The 15539-nt window shown below is 34.9% G+C and overlaps 1 protein-coding gene across 3 annotated transcripts in view; it reads right to left on the bottom strand.

Moving 5' to 3' along the window:
• The window catches only part of TRIQK (triple QxxK/R motif containing), a 94439-nt gene extending 86495 nt beyond the window's left edge, over window positions 1-7944 (bottom strand). The window contains exon 1 of one of the 3 annotated variants that reach the window (XM_024115919.3): window positions 7850-7944. The gene's annotated coding sequence lies outside the window, so the exon portion shown is untranslated. The remainder of the gene's footprint in view (window positions 1-7849) is intronic. The other 2 variants (XM_007113843.4, XM_028500576.2) reach the window with 2 other exon arrangements.
• Between the last annotated feature and the right edge of the window lie 7595 nt (window positions 7945-15539).

Here is a 15539-nt window from a genome sequence, read left to right as displayed (position 1 = left end):
ACTTTACATAAAATGGAGAAAAGAAATTGAGGGATTGTTTATATATCCCCCTCAGAGGAAAAACTGTTATAAATATAACATAAATGGGTATATCCCAAGGCAACTTTTGCTTCATGAAGGTATAAGTCATAGCATTAAAGAATTTTAGGGAGTGCTGTACTTGAAAAATTTAAGAACCATTATTCTAAATACTAATCTGATCATGTTGCTCTACAGTTCAAAAATCTGAAATGGATCCTCATTGCTCACAAGATGAGAATTGTTTTGCATGACATATAATAGCCTTCTTGGCCTGGGCTAGCAGGTCTTATTGCCTCAACTCCAGCCACTTTTTTTTTCCAAATTCTGTTCCAGCTACTGAATTTCTTACATTTCCCAATCACATGACCCTACTGACAGCTTAGTGGCTTTACAAATCTTGTTCTCCATGTTACCTTAGCCCCAGCCTTAACCACCTTGAATTTACAAATATCCTTCAAAACCTGTTTCAATGTCACTTCTTCTGAAATAATTCACCTATACTTGCCAAACAAATATTTGATTATTAAATGATTGACATACAACCTACTTATTAAATGTAGTACCTGCTTATCTATCTCTATAAGCACATAGAATTTTGGCATACAATAGTAAAGTATTCATTTTTTCTTCTTATAGTATTGCAGTATTAACTGATTTTTGTCTTTGGAAGTGATATTCTAAAATCTTTACATGAATTTTGTTTCTAAAGCACAGAGATGAAAAAGAGAAAATTTGGATTATTAAATATAAAGAATAATAGATTCTTGGTTTTAACCCAAGTCCATATAAGACCAAAGAGTTGCTAGGGTAAGTAGAACATTGAAGGTCAATAACTGAGTAAATCTGGGTACCGTGAATTGAAAAGAAAGTTTCAGTCTTATACACTAAAGTCCATATATATAGTTTAGGTTAGGAGTTGCAAAGTTTTTCTGTAAAGGGCCAGATCATAAATATTTTAGGCTCTGCAGGTCAAGAGACAAAATTAAGTTATAACCCAATTTTGTCACTATGATTTGTAGTGCTCTGAGAAGCTATGCAAAGCTATGAGAGCACCACATTTACATCTCTGTTGCAATTACTCAACACAGCTGTTTTAACACAAAAACAGCTATAGACAATATGTAAAAAAATGAATGTAGCTGTGTTCCAATAAAACTTTATTTATAAACAATAGAGGGAATTTCATATAATTTTCACATTGCAAAATATCATTGTTTTGATTTTTTTCAACCATTTAAAAACATAAAAACTATTCTTGGTTCATGGGTCTTACAAAAACAAGCCAGATGTGGGTGGGCTCCAGGTCATAGTTTGCTGATCTATGGTTTATTTTTTAATCTATTCATACTTTTGAATTACCAGGTTTCATCTCTGGCATAAATAAATAAGAAAATCACAATGTTTTATTTAAATTTACATTGCTGTTGCTGAATTAATTTTTACATTATATATCTTCTCATGCAGTTTTTTTGTTACATTTGAATTTTTAACTAGACTTAACGTAATTATTAAAGCCACCTCTATATTCTAGGGCTCTAAGATATATCATCTGTTTTGTTTGTTTTTTAATATACCATCGCTTTTGCATTTATATTGTATCAACTTCTTATAAATTATTGTCCTTTTTCCCTCCAAAGCAAAAGTATGTAGTTTAGAGTTGTTTATATACTTAAGAGTGGTTTTCTGTTGCTGTGTGTGAACAAGACAGATTGCATGGAATTTTGTTTTAAACTCTAAAAATGTTGCTCTGTTGTCATTTGGTATTTAATACTACAGAAAAGAAGTCTGAGACTAGCTTAATTTTCGTTTCCTGATAATAATATGCTATTTTTTCTCTCTCTTTCTATACATATGAAAATTTTTTTCCTTTATCATTATAATTTGAAAAAAATCTTGATATTGTGTCTCTGAGTTGTTACATCTCATATAACAAATATCCTTTCTAATACATTGGTCATTTTTAGTTCATAAAACTTTTATTTCCTGTTATCCCTTTGTTTATTACTTTTTTTCAAATGTTCTGTTCTCTTGTTTAGGAACAATTATCTATTTTCTAGTCTCTCCTTCAGAAATTCCAAATGTTCATATAATGGACTTCATTCATCTTTCTCTCTTTTCATGCATTCAGTATTTCAACTAGGACATTTTTTCAAGTCTATTCTCCACACATTAGATTTTCTACCAAAACATCAGTTCTGCTCTTTACTGCCTCAAATATGAACTTTTAATATGTTATTGTGATGGGCAGAAATGTCCCTCCTCAAAGATGTCCAAGTCCTAATTCTTAGAACTCGTGAATATGTTACCTTACATTGCAAAAGGAACTTTGCAGATGTGATTAAATGAAGAACCACCTGGATTATCCAGCTGAGTCTTTAAATGTTGTTAAGTTTTCCTAGTTGTGGTCATAATGTATTTGACTACGGAAGAATAGTCAGAGAGATGCAATGTTGCTGGCTTTGAAGATGGAGGAAGGGAGCCATAAACCAAAGAATGTGGGCAGCCTCCAAAAGCCAGAAAAGGCAAGGAAACAGTCTCTCCCAGAGTCCCCAGAAAGGAATGCATCCCTGCCAATACCTTGATTTCAGCCCAGTAAAACCTATATCAGACTTTGAAATACAGAAATTATACAGCATGAATATAAAACTAATACAGTTCTCACATTTTTCAGTTTCTTTGTCCTCTTTTTGTTTTATCTTATTCTCTTCCTAGGGTCACTTAATCGTTGCTCTTTTTATATGAAGTTCTCCTATCCATAGAGGCTATGCATTCTTGCATGTGTTAGATATCAAAAAATTCCCTCAAATGTTCTTCCTTAGCTTAAAATTCTTCTCAGATTTTCACAGGTATGCCTATGAGTATTCTGCCAATTTCCTTTTCCTTGGTTTTGTGGGATTTTTTTGCTCCACTTTATTCATTTCAAATGCTAAATTTATCCAGAAAGTTCTGGCATTGAAAGAGCCTGTATAGATCATTTCTACATAGCCCAGTGTTTTCCAAGTGTGTGCATGTGTGGAGGGTGAGGGGGATGTTGAGGGAAGGAGAAGAGACAGAGAATAGACCTCTATGAACAGACAAAATGAAATCAGGAACTGGGATATTCTTTTTAAAATTATACCTAAAAAGTATCTAATACACTCCTGCCCAGAAAGATTCAGTGCTGTAAACTGCTATAAGTGAATCACTGTGAATAATGAGAATTTTTATAATACTCAAGCATATTATTCAGAGAAAAACTAGTAGAAAACAATAAATCTTCAACTCTTTCTATTCACAAATAAGGAACTTGATGCCTGGAGACATTATAAAACCCAACAAATGATGTATCTACTGCTGGAGCCAAGTCTAAAACTTTCAGTCCAGTGCACTTTCTAGCTGGTGTAGGTTATAAACTGTAATCTACAGTTAGGATTTTGTCACAGGTATCCATATAATTTCTTATTCTATATCTTGCAATATTTGAATATTTTAAAATTCAAAGTATGTAAAAAATGCTTTTTGTATTAAACTATCTTCCCTTCGTCTTCCCCAAAATTTTAAGTTGTTCAATCTAATTGGTCTGCTGTTTTTGCAACTTTGTCCTACATACTACTACTACAGAAGAACTAAGCTACTTTATTCCTGCTTCATTCTCCATGTTCAATGGCTTGAAAACCATAAAACTGAAAAGATCCTCTCATTTACAGAACTGTCTCCACCTTCTGATTCAACACAACAGAGTTTGTTAAACCACTGAGTACAGAGTATTTATCTTTCTACTGTTGTTAACATTTCAAAACTAAAAAGTAAGCTAAGAAGTCATCTTTTCTTTTTGATGAAAATATATAACTACTCACTCTATTGTTGCAAAGATACTTAACACTTGTACCATATAAGAAAGAACTAAATGTACATAATAGGGGTGAAAAAAAATGAACTCTAGGAGTCTATGATTCTTATATGTTCAGTAAGGATATATTCAGTCTTAAGGATATTAAATATGATGAACTATGTATCACTATTTTCCATTAATGTAATTTTAGTCATTCTGAGAGAATACCAAAAAATAACTACGTTCTAAGCAGTGTTTTTATTAAGACCTTCATATTTAGAGTCAAATCTATTGATATCAAAAACATGGTAGATACTCAATAGATGAATGGATAAAGAAGATGTGGTGTGTATATATACAATGGAGTATTACTCAGCCATAAAAAGAATGAAATCTTTCCATTTGTGACAACATGAATGGGCCTAGAGGGTATTATGCTTAGTGAAATAAGTCAGACAGAGAAAGACAAATACTGTATATTACCACTTACATGTGGAGCCTAAAAAATAAAACAAACAAATTAATATAATGAAACAAACAGATTCACAGAGAACAAACTAGTGGTTACCAGTGGGGAGACTGGAAGAGGTAGGGGCATGATAGGGATAGAGGTCTGAGTGGTATAAACTACTATGTATAAAATAAATATGCCACAAGAATATATTGTACAGCACAGGAAATATAGCTACTATTTTATAATAACATTAAATGGAGTATAATCTATAAAAATTGTGAATCACTCTGTTATAAACCTAAAACTAATACAATATTGTAAATCAACTACACTTCAATTAAAAAAAATAAAAAGAAAGAAAGAAAAAACATGGCACATATGAACAAAGACTAGGGGGAAATTTGGCCTAGTTTCATGTTTCTATATGGAGGAACTTCCACTGGAATAGTCTGGAGATGATTTTGGTGTTGGAGTAGGGGAAGGAAAGCTTTCATTGAGCTGGTGGACCTCTACATTATACAAGAGCTGGTGGACCTCTACATTACACAATATTCAGCATCCTTAAATGTCAGGGTCCTAAAAGCCAGTAGCTTTGAAAGATATCATAATAATTTAATAACACCTCCACATATTTCAAATGGCCCAGAGGTACCATCCAGGATGAAAAACCAGAGCACTAGATTAACAGTCCTGGCCTCAGATCCCACTCTGTATTCACAGCTTCCCAACAATGATCCGTAGCTGAAATCCTTTGGTCCATATTATTCCAATGGGTAGAGATAACCTGTTATAAACCTGTAAACACTAGGGGTTTATCTTCTTTTTCTTCCCTCTCTGCCCTGGATCATACAGACCAGCAATTCTGAGTAAGTGCATCTGTTCTTTAAACTGAAATTTTCTCTCACTGGACTAAAGTCTAGGTTCCGAGAAAGGAAGTGGAGCTAAAAAGGGGAAGGAAGTTCTAGTGCTCATTTTTGGTCTCCCACTGAAAGCACTATGTCCAATCAGCTCTGTAGTAATGAAGCAGATCTTGCCAACTCCACCTGTCTGTTTACAAATTCAATAGAAGAGCTATTATTTACTGAGGCCCTAAAACTTTAATTCCATTAGAATTCTTGCTGTAATCAGTTTGTCTTTATTCTAGCTTCTCCACTAGAAATGAAGTGAGTTGAGTGAACAAACGAATAAATACTAAACAGTTCGAATAAAATTATAAGTGCTAAAGAAATAATCAGTGCTCCCAAATACTCTTATGTTTATTACAAAAGCTATATATTTTTCCTTTTCATTGTTTTCTCTATCTAATGATAGTATCTACTACTGATGCCCACTTTTACTAATAAAGCTAGATAAAGGTATGTTAGCAAACAAAATATCTCTATTTCTAGCCTTCCATTTTAATACAGAAATCAGGAAAAGAGCCAAAGTGGAGTCAGACACAATATTTTTTAGACACGGGAAATTATAATGTTATAAAAGATCGTTCATTTAAGTTAAATAATTCTAGTAGCACACACTAAAAGTAATCAGCTTTTCTTTGTCCAAAATGGACTTTGATAGAAGAGAGAATTACAAAAATACAATTTAACTTTTCCCAAAATATTTGACAATAATTTCTCTTTTACTTGCTTAAATATAAGAATATTCTTTAAGGGGATGATCAAAGGGCATTTGGAATAAAATACAATTTACATGTTTTTGAAAGACAGCAACAGTTTATTTAGCATTGGTAGCTGATGTTTGTTAAACACTAAAAAGAGAAAAGAAAAGAAAAGAAAAAGGATTCATTGAAGACCATGAACTAAGGTAAGCTACAGTGAGATGCATTGCGTAAGGAAGGAAAGAGACCCAATTCTGCTCCCAGCCAAGTAGTTTTGGATATAAATTACTCACTCTTTGGAGTGAGGTAAGGTGGGAGAGTAATTTCCTTAACCCTCAAGAAGTTGATCAAAAACAGATGTTCTTTATCCAAGGTCCACTTATGCTTGTAACTGTGTTTTTATTCTAAGGGGAGAGTCAATAGCTTCCCTTGGCTTCTTACAACGGAATATGACACCAAAAAGGTCACTCATCGTTTAATTAGAAAGTACTCTTTACCAATTCTTTCAGGCTCTGAATATACTTGAAAAAAATCTAGTGATGTCAATGGAAAAAAAAAAAATGTCATGCAAGACATTTCAGGTACTAACAAGAACTAATACAGAATCAACAACAGAGATCAGAGAAACAAAAAGATAGATTAAAAGTGTAATCAATAACAGTTTACATTACTGTAAACTGTTAGATCATTACTTTAATAACACTTTCACAACCAATTATTCCTCCTTACTTTTTAGAAATAAAGGGCACATAAGTATCTCCACTTTCCAGATGAGAAAACAGTTATGAGGGTTACTGCCCAAGGGCAAATATTTCCAAACTCTGCTAGATTCCTGACTTTTAGGCCAGTCTTCTTCCCAGTGGTAACAAGTAGTACAAGCTTCCTTCTTGGGGATTTATACAGTAAACCTAGCAGAAGGAAGTAAAAGCAGACTTTCAGCTCCTTTGTGTTTTCTCTATGGAATGTTAGTTCTGCTGAATCATTTGGGACCAGCTGATTGGGGCAAAGAAGAGATTTGAAATGGTTATCTATCGTTACTATCTCATAGTTAATCATTAAATATGGGACAGTGAAGCAAAAGAGGGCTTTATAGGCTTAGTACCACCCTTCTCCATAATGGGGTCCGAAAGGGAGATCATATATTAGGGCATGTCCAATAATGAATTGCCTCAACTTCCTGAGAAGCTCATTGAGCTCAAACAGCAGCACCGATTTAAAAGAATTCCAGGTGGAAGAAATCAGATCTTCTAACTCCCTTTTCCTAGTCATCCACATGGACACCATGTGGGTTCAGGGATTCACCAAACACCAGGAAAAGACCCAATCCCGCCCCACCATCCTGGCAATAAAGCCACCTCAGGCTGCCTGAAGCCCTTCTCTGCACATATTTTGGTCTGCAGATACTTGTTCATTTTAGAAGGGGAGGCGAGGAAAAATGTTAAGAAGAGTAACATGAGAGAGGGAGGCCTGAGCGGGAACTATAGACGCAGAGCTCAGGACAGTGAAATTAACAGACGCGAATTAACTGACAGCATACGGGAGCCAACCCCTACCCTAATGGAAGGACTTGGGAGGTGGGTGGGGCTACGGTTTCTAGGGCCCAGCAACCAGCGCCAGACACGCTGGCAGGGCGGGAACCGCGCGTTCCTTAGCAACCACGGCGGCCACGCCCACCCACCGCACGAATCCCGCGCCCGCCATCCCCACCCCCACCGCGATCTCCCGGCTCGCCGGGAAGGGTACTTAAGTCATTACCGTACCTACTGGGTTTCCCGGGCTCTGGGTTCCTCCTCTTCCAGAGCCCCCCTACGCCCAGCCCGCCCAAGTGCCGCTCCCAGGGGCGGATCGAACGTCTCCTAAACGCATTGGGGGCCCACTAAGGAGGTGCGCCTGCTTTCAGTCCCGGACCCCGAGCTTCCCGGGCAGGGCCTCCCCAATCCCCTCGCCCTCGCGGGACACACACACCTCAGCTCAGCCAACGCAAGGGCCAACAAACTATGTGTCCGGCTGGAAATGTTGCTGTCCACGGTCCTGTCACTCAGAGGAGGGGGCGGGACGAGCCTGCTGCACACCCCTACTCCCAGAGGGCGGTACGGAAAAGAGGCGGGACTCGACGGAAAGGGGCGGGAGCAGCCTTAACTTGCGCTCCGATTGGTCATTCTCTCTCCCGCCTCTGCTCGGGTCCTGGAAGGAAATGCGCGGAACCTGTGGCATTTCCTTTTGACGCAATTCCCAAGCTCTGATACCTGTCTCACAAAGTGACGGTGGAAACTGAAAATAAGGACTGCGACTTGTTTTTCAATATAAAGCACAGAAATACGTTCTTTTGATTATTGAACTTTTCTCACGTAACACACACACACACATCCCCATCCACACTCTCTGAGGGGGCATCCCTGGATGGAAGAATGAACTGTCTGAAAACAATGTTGTTTGCAGATTCAAGCTTTTAACAGATTAATCAGTTTAGGAAAGGTGATTCCTGAAACCTGACCAACAACTAAGATTTGGAGATATGTCCAGGTACCCAGTCTTCACACCTACAAAATTGGAATGAAATATTGTTATTAGTTATTATTTGCAAAGCATCTGACAATTGAATGATTTATACCTTACATAATCCTCAAAACACCCATTGCGCGATGTTATTATCCACAGCTTAAGAACGAAGGAACTGAGGCTGTGAGTGACGTTTATTCAGTCGTTTAACACATGAAAAAGTGCCTGCAGTCATTATTTTTATACTGTGGTAAACTGAACTCAAATTTCTTTAAAAATTATGTGACTTCCAATTTAATTTTTCTCTTGCTGAAATATAAGTCACTTTTCTCTAGGACAGCCCATCAAATCTTTAAAATCAAACGAACAAACAAAAGAAAACCTTGAGAAAGGAAATAGCATACAAAAGAACTGGACAAGTATAAACAGACTAACTAGAAGATTCTCTGAAATCTCCCAAGATATCAGGGCCAGGAATTGAGTCTAAAAATGTAATTTTATTTTCTGTCCTTCTAAATCCTTTGCTGGTCTCCAGTTCCTCTTCCAGAAATAAAGGTAGAGTTAAATGAGACTATTTTAATACTCCTGACTAAATTTTCATGTGTGCAGCTTTAAAATAATAAAATTCGTTTTCATTCTATATTATACCAATACCCAGAAGTGTTTGTCTTCTCAGATAAGGTAGTAAGAAAGAAAATAAAAACAAACAAACAAAAACAATGCCTCTGGATAAATGCTTTGCAATTCAATTAAAATGGCCACTATACTATGGTAAAATTGTTAGAATAAAAGAAACACATTCCAATTGCAAATGCTTTTATTCTCTTGTCCTGCTGAATTTCCAAATTCTTCGGAAAGTTTGCTAGCTATGAATACCTCTGTACAAAAAATTTCTTCATTTGTATGACTCAAGATCCCGATTGTTACTTTAATCTTTTAAAAATATTTGGTTTTACACTAGAAAGTGCTCTGATTGTATAGTAATAAGTACATTATAAAATAAATACTGTAAGATTTAAATAGAAATGGTGAATTATTTATTTGAATCCTTTTTCAATTGCATATTCAAATAAGTACAGCAAATGTGTTTGAATATTCTCACATATATAAGAAATTATACATTTAAATAAATGTATTGTATGCATGTAAATGTGTAATCATTGACATAAACACAGCTGTATACTCCCCATATGTATAACTCCAGATGTTTGAAGCATATATTCAAATTTCTGGAACTCTACACCTTGGTATCTATTTAAACATCTCGTAGAAAATAGTGTGTTACACATACACAGGAATAAATTTTCAAACTGTATCCACAGTGAGGAAATAAGGTTAGAACAGTGAGTAATGAGTCTCTGCCAATGAATTTCTTATCTTGAACATATCCTTATGAGATAGCTTTTCCCTGCAAATTGTCTGCAAGTAGTTTACTGGTCTATAAGGTGGGCACTAGCCAACTTACCTTCCATGAATATGGCTATTGCAAAGTAGTCTTGCAAGCATCTTTTAAAATAATTAAACTCCAAAAAATGATGTTTCAAATTAACTTTTTTTTTTTTTTTTTTTTTTTTTTTTTGCGGTACGCGGGCCTGTCACTGTTGTGGCCTCTCCCGTTGCGGAGCACAGGCTCCGGACGCGCAGGCTCAGCGGCCATGGTGCATGGGCTTAGTTGCTCCATGGCATGTGGGATCTTCCCGGACTGGGACACGAACCCATGTCTCCTGCATCGGCAGGCAGACTCTCAACCACTGCGCCACCAAGGAAGCCCTCAATTTAACTTTTAATACTTTACACTTTTGGTGTGGGAGAGTCTCATGTTATCCAGCCCTCAATTATTTATTTTTCAGCTCATGCTTGTTCTCCAATACTTGGAACGTGTATAATTTAAAATTCCCTCCTAGGCACAAATATATATTAGAAGAAATTATGAGGAATGTACTAACCAAATACCAAATAAAATATATCTAGAGACATTGAACAAGAAATAAATGGCTTTACATAAAATTAAACATCCAGATATATGTTATGAATATGCCTATTTCTTTATTATACAGTGGCAGATATGTCATTTAGTTAAATTTGTGGTAAGTTGAATTGTAAACTAGAATCTAATAATTGTATGTGCCATCATCTTTCGTCTAGATAAATGTGCATATAGATTGAAATTTTGGAGAATCGTTTTCGATCAATTTGCAGAAATTATAATCCTGTCAAAATGTATGAAATTCATTGAATATATTAAAATAAGAAATATCATATCAAATTACTTAATCTTGTCAAGCAGTCTTTTGCCTTAGATTTTAAAAGTTGAATTATCCAAATTTGCTTTCTCAGTAGCTGGAATCGTCTACTTACTAGGTCAAACACACATATTATTATTTCTGTGGGATTGTCCTAGAACAACATCAAGGAGGTGTTTAGGGTGAATTTTGTTTAAAAATTTAAATGAATGATTTTTCATGTAAGTTCATTTAAAAACTCTGTGATCCTCTAAGTCTGTACTTGAAAGTCTTGGTTTTAATCTATTGTACTATATTTAAATCACTTAACAAATCCTGGAAAAATGGGTATGTTTTCTTAAAGAAAGCCTTCCTTTTCAAAACTCAGAAAATTAATAAACTTTAAAAAACATTTTTATTGATTTCTATATTTGAAATTACAGTTATATAGCACATATATAGAATGAACTCCATAAAGAGAACTGACATGTAATTAAACACATATTTCAGTGTTTGTTTGCTTTTTGAATAATTGAATGCAATATTGTCTCTGAAATCTAGAAGAAAATTACCTCAAAAAATTCTTCAGATGATTAATAGTGAGAACATATATAGAGAATTATTTTATGTACACAGAAGAAATATGGACCATATATTACAAATATTTTGAGGATATAATTTCAAATGTAGAGTTTCCAACTATTTCTTTAATCATCAAATGACATACATAAAAAGCATAACTTGTAGTGAGCTGAAAATGTTCACATTTACTTCTTTTTTTCTGCTTATTGAGCGTTTAACTCAAAATGTCAATGACATATTTCACAAACATTTCTCAAATCAGGATGCAGCTCATAAATAATTCCCTGATAGCATTTTCTCCTTCTTAGTGGTACACAAAATATTGATAATATGCTCCCCTTGTGTATTACCGCCTCAGTTTCTCCAACTCAAATTCAAGTGTCCCCTTACCATCTTTACTGGTTCCTTTGTTAATTGTCATTCATCACATTTTGTATAATTTATACATAATTTACTTATATATTATGTAAATTGTTTATTATCTTTCTTCACCTCAGAATTTAAGTTGCTTGAGGGTAGAGATCTATTCTGTCAGTTTTATTAATTGAAGTATCCCAGGTGCCTAACACCTAATAGGTACACAAGAAAAGTTTTAATTAAATTAATTGCTGTAATCAATTTGTTTTAATTCCTTATACTATTCTAACTCATGAATATGCCACAATTCCTATATCTATTGTCCTGTGATCTTGCTTTAGGGCTGTTTCTAGGTTTGTTCTATAACAGGGTGCTTATAAATATTTTTATATGATTTTCCTGGTGTAGATTCGCAAGAGTCTCTCTTTGGTTTATAACCTGGAGTAAAATCACAGATTTCTAGAGCTTGTGCACATTCTAAATGAAAATATAATACCAAAGTGTTTTTTCAAGATGTACTATTCTGCCTTCCTAACAGAAGTATTTCTGAGATTCAAATGTATTTCTTTTCAGAAAGCTAAATTTTGTCTTTGTTAATTTTCTCTAATGTCTGTTTAATATTTCATTGATTTCTGCTCTTTGTTATTTCTTTTTTTCTATCTAATTTTCTTATTTGTCTATGTCTTTAAGGTGGAAACTAAAAAAATTGATTTAAACTTGTATTCTTTAATAATATAAGCATTTAAAACTAGAAAATTACCTCTAAGAACTGCTTTATTAATATCCCATAAATTTTAGTATGTAGTGTTTTAACTAGAAGTCATTTGGAATTATTTTTAAATTTCCCTTTCTGTGAGTTTTTCTTTTATCACTGTTATTTGTTTAGAATTCTGTTGTTTAGTTTTCAAGTATTTGAGTGTCTTATAAATATCTTATTATTACTGACTTTTAATTTCATTACAATTTGTTAGACAACATACTCTACAAGATTTCAAACTTTTGAAAATTATTGAGACTCATTTTATAGCCCACATATGGTTTATCTCAATGATTGCTTTCAGTGTACTAGAAAAGAATGTGTATTCTGCAACTGTTAGATGTAGTGTTCTACAATTCTAGGATTAATAGTATGCATACTTCAATAATTGCTAAGATTCATCAATATTATATCCATTAATATTACATATTTAAGACGGATCCCCCTATGCTCTTCTTTCATACTACCCTCAGTTTTCTCCCCAACGCCAGCATTCCAGAGCTGGAGTTCACGGTTTCACATTACACACACAATACTTCACACCTCCTGTTCATAAATGATACTTCACAAATGTAAAAAGCTTGTAAGAGTGTAATTCTATTTTTCACACTCCCACCCTATCTTTTGTATTATTGTTGTCATGTATGTTTCTTTTAAATGCCTTGTAAAACCTCAACTTAAAATTTTTACTCTGATATTTACCATTTCTGCTGTTTCTTTCTTTCCTACATCTCCAATGGAAGCAATTCCTTTCACATTGCAGAATTAGTTACACCAAGTGTGTTGGTGATACTTTCTCTCAGCTTTATTTTATCTGAAAAGGTCTTTCTTCCCTCTCTTTTTTGACGGTTATTTAGAATTCTGGATTTTTTGCCTCCATGTTTCTGATGTGAGGTTTGCCATTATTTACCTAACTAGTCCTCTGTTGCAATCTATCTTTTTTTTTCCACCTCACACTGCTTTCCACATGTTACCTTTGGTTTTCAGCAGTGTGACTATCACGTATCTAGGTGTGTAGGTGTGCTTCTCTTTGTATTTACCCTACTTTGATTTTGTTGAACTTCTTGGATTTATAAGCCAATACTTTATATCACTTGGAAAGCTTTGGATATATTTTTTTAAATAATTTTTCTGGCCCATCATAAGTGTTCTTTCATTCTGGGATTCCAGTTATATGGTAATAATTGTGTCATCCTAAATCCCTGAGGATCTTTTAGTTTCCAAGCTTTTATCCTCTGTTCTTCAGATTGGATTCCCACTTCAACTGTCTTTATTCTGCCCTGAAGCTTATTCAGTAATTTTTAAAAGTAATTTACTGTAGAATCACTAAATTTCCATTTAAGTGTTATATTTCGATTTCACTACTGAGATTCCTTAACTCTTCACTAATTATGGCCATATTTCCCATTAAGTCCTTGAACATATTTATAATAGCTGTTTTAAACACTTCACCTTGAAATTAAACATTTCTGCCTTCTCAACAACTATTTCTATTGACTGCTATTTTTCTTTGTTGTTGGTCGTATTTTCCTGTTTCTTTGCAGATATGGTAATCTTTCATTGTGTACTGGATGCTGTGGGTGATATGCTGTAAGGACACTGACTTCTGTTATATTCCTCTGAAAAGTGTTGTTGTTGTTTTTTCTTGCAGTCAGTTCAATATATCCAATCAACTTGCATTTATGTTGGCTTGGCTCTATACTCTGTTACAGTGGATCAGTGAAAATTCCAAAATGTTTTCCAAGACTCTCTACATTGGCTATCTTCAAATTCCCTCCTGTTCTTGTCCAGGCTTGGTTTTGAGCTTGGTTAGTATAGGTCTCCAGTAAGCCTTAGTGGTCATTGCACCTAAGCTATGGCCTTTCTGGTGTCTCAGTTTTATCCCTGAGTGTTTCTGAGGTTTCCTCACTCTACTTGGATGGGAATTTAATTTCCCATTTCTGGCCAACCTCTAATATCTTTATTACTCTCTCAATCTTGCAACAACTAGTCTTTAGTAAGCCTTATAAAGTTTTTCATTGTATATGCACAGCCTAATCCTTGAGTAAGGACTTATAGGGAACCCACAAAGAGACTTTTGGTTCCTGCCTTATGTGTATCTTTCTTCTTTCCTGCCTGCCCTGCAGATTCCAGCTAATCTGACAGCCCGAAATTCTGAAATCTGTCTCCACAGGCAAGTGGAACTGATGTGCTTTGCTTGTTTTCCAGCTTTGTAAGCTGTGATCAGGAAATTGACTTCAGACAGAGAGCTGCAGTGAACATGGGACTTTATATCATGTTTTTTCCTTCTCTCAGGGATGACAGCTATATGCTGACTCATGCCCAAGGCCTGAAATGTTGCCTCACATATCTTGTCCAGTTATTTAAGTAGAAAGGCTAGCCTGGTACTAACTACTCTGCCATGGTTTAAAGCAGAAGTCTACATTGACATTTGCATTTTAATTCTGTATCTTGCAATTCTGCTAAACTTCTCTTTAAATTATCTGCATTATTTTTTTCTACATAATTGTGCCACCAGTAAATAATGACTATTTTATTTTTCTTTTTAAAATAATTTTTATGTCTTTTTCATGCTAAAATGTTGAATAGAAGTGATGATGGCAGGCATTCTTACATATTCTGCATTCTCAAAGGGAAAGCTTTAAATATTTTATCACTGAATGTTTGTTGGCTGTAAATTTTTTAATATTCTTTATTAGGTTAAGGAAGTTCCCTTTTATATCTAGATTTCAAAGACTTTTAAAAAAAATCACAAGTGGATGTTAGTTTTATCAAATCTTTCTCTGCACATTTTGAAATGATCATAAAGTTTTTCAAATTTTCCTATTGGTGTTATGTCTTAAGTTAATACTTTTCAATGTTGAATTTAACCCCGGCTCCCCCACCATCCTACCAGGTACAGCTGAAGCCCTGACTGGTGGCCCAGGTGAACAGCTGCCAGTACATAGGGCTTCAGTGGGTCATTGGAAACCAGAAACTTTCTACATCTTTTGGCATCATGTTACATGGGATAACAAAACCAGAAGGGTGAAAACACTACCTCTGTACCTGGGCAAGGTATCAAGGAAGTGAACAGAAAAAGAGGCAATAAGGCCAATCCCACCAAGTGGAAGGCCAACCAGTGCTCAGCCCTTAACATAAACCAAGACTTTCACTCGATCTTTACTGAGTTCCAAGATGTATCACTCAGGGCCAGATTTATGGCATGAGAACTGTGCAGGCACACAGAACCTGCA

Source organism: Physeter macrocephalus, chromosome 15 (assembly GCF_002837175.3).
Source record: "Physeter macrocephalus isolate SW-GA chromosome 15, ASM283717v5, whole genome shotgun sequence".
Classification (NCBI taxonomy): domain Eukaryota; kingdom Metazoa; phylum Chordata; class Mammalia; order Artiodactyla; family Physeteridae; genus Physeter; species Physeter macrocephalus.
This window is presented reverse-complemented; position numbering and strand designations above follow the sequence as displayed.